Source organism: Trichechus manatus, unplaced genomic scaffold (genome assembly GCF_000243295.1).
Source record: "Trichechus manatus latirostris isolate Lorelei unplaced genomic scaffold, TriManLat1.0 scaffold00002, whole genome shotgun sequence".
Classification (NCBI taxonomy): Eukaryota; Metazoa; Chordata; class Mammalia; order Sirenia; family Trichechidae; genus Trichechus; species Trichechus manatus.
Window position 1 is genome coordinate 41,391,898 of NW_004443938.1, and position 2,000 is coordinate 41,393,897.

A 2,000-nucleotide genomic window follows, 5' to 3' on the forward strand; every position below is an offset into this window, starting at 1 on the left:
AGTAACGGGTTTGGAAAAACAAGTCGTGACAAGTCTCAACATGTTGGGGACTAGTCTCAACACGTTGTGCAGCATAGAGGCCTTTATACATCCATATTTTAATGGCACATATTCCCACAACAACCCACTGATTGACTGTTGAGAGTGAAGTTTAACCAATGATTGACAGAAATTGGTGTGTAAATAAATACTCTAGCTCCCTTGTCATGCAACGGGGATGACTAAAAAAACAATTGCCATCGAGTCAGCTCTGACTCATGGCAAATCCATGTGCATCAGCACAGAACTGTGCTCATAGGGTTAAATGGCTGCTTTTTGGAAGTGGATCACCAGGCCTTTCTTCTGAGGCATTGATGGGTGGACTCAAACTTGCAACGTTTTGGTTAACAGCTGAGCACATTAACCATTTGCACTACCCACGGATTCTGGGGTGACTCTAAGGTGTGTGTTTTACACTGGTTGCCAGTTTCCCCTGTGGGATTAAACTCCAGATACCCTGAGTGTTAGCACCTTACATTGGCTGCTTTTCCTTCCCTGTCTCACTTCCCACACCCATTCAGCTGTTTCCTTCACCTCCTAAATAAACTTTATTCACTCGAATTCTTGTCTTGGAGTCTGCTTCTGGCAAAACCCAAATTAAGTCACTCTTCTTCCTTTCCTCCTAGTTCACTGCCAGTCTTTTAATAAAATTTCTGTATGAATGAAACCTTATCTATGATATTTTATTTTACTTCTCTAACTCCAGTATGACAGACCAATATGTGAGCAAATAATGGCAGACCAATGTGTTGACTGCTACAATAAACACATATATAGACTACACTGGAAGAAAAGCATAATGGAACAATTCATTTTTTTCAAGAATGTATGGGGAAAATTTTCCAAGAAGGTGACCTTAACCAAGGATCTAACAGGTTTAGGTGAATACTGAAGGTAAATAAAGTGGAAAGTACATCCAAGCAGAAAGGACATAGTATACAAGGGCTTGGAAATGATGAAGTGTAAGCCCTTACCAGAGTTCCTGGGTGGTGCAAAGAATTAAAGCACTTGGTTGCTAATTGAAAGGTTTGAAGTTTGAATCTACCCAGAGGTGTCTCAGTAGAAAGGCCTAGCAATCTACTTTTGAAAAATCAACTCTTGAAAATCCTGTGGAGCACAGTTCTACTCCGACACACATGGGGTTGTCTTGTGTTGAGACTCCACAGCAACTGATAACTTGAAAAAACAAGCTTAGTAGCATTACCCCTCCAGAATGGAGGTGCTCCTTCAAAGCCTTGCTATAATGTTAAGTCTCCTCTTACAAAGCATATGCCCCAGCTTTAGGCCCTTGTATCCTATAGCTAGTGCTGACGTACTGAACTCAGCCTTCTTTCTATTGCTAGAAAACATTAGATTTTTCAAGAAATTTCTAGCCCAAAATTAGGAATACTAAAAATTACCTTGCATGCCCTTTATTTTTCTAAGTCTATTCCTGGGAGTCTGTGTACTCTAATAGCCCCACTTTGCTTTTCTTTATTTGTTTGTTTTTAACTTCCTCTGCTAATCACCCTGTACTTGCTCAAGCAATTAAAAACATTCTATACACTCTTCTAAACACACTCCATCTTAGTCCTCTGCTATTCCTGAAAGCAGCTGTGACTTCTGAGATGCCACATCAACTCTTCCATCAATTCTTGTACAGAGCACTGATCACGACTCTCTGTCCAGGGTTTTCAATCAGTCTGTATTTCAAATATTCACAACATGAGACATCTTAGAAATTCCAGAGGCCCCACATCTAATTAGGATGACTTTGGGGATACAACTCAGGCATCTGTGTTCATGGGAATTGGGACATTCCAAAATTAAGTCCTACCTTCTAGAGGACGCCTTTGCTAACCACTCATTCCTCCCCGAGCTCATAAAGCTTTGTTTTTAGAACTATTTTGGCCTTTACTGTATTTGTTCACAAATAATTTGCGTGTTCTATGTTTTTGTGCAAACCACACCCTCTCCCACCA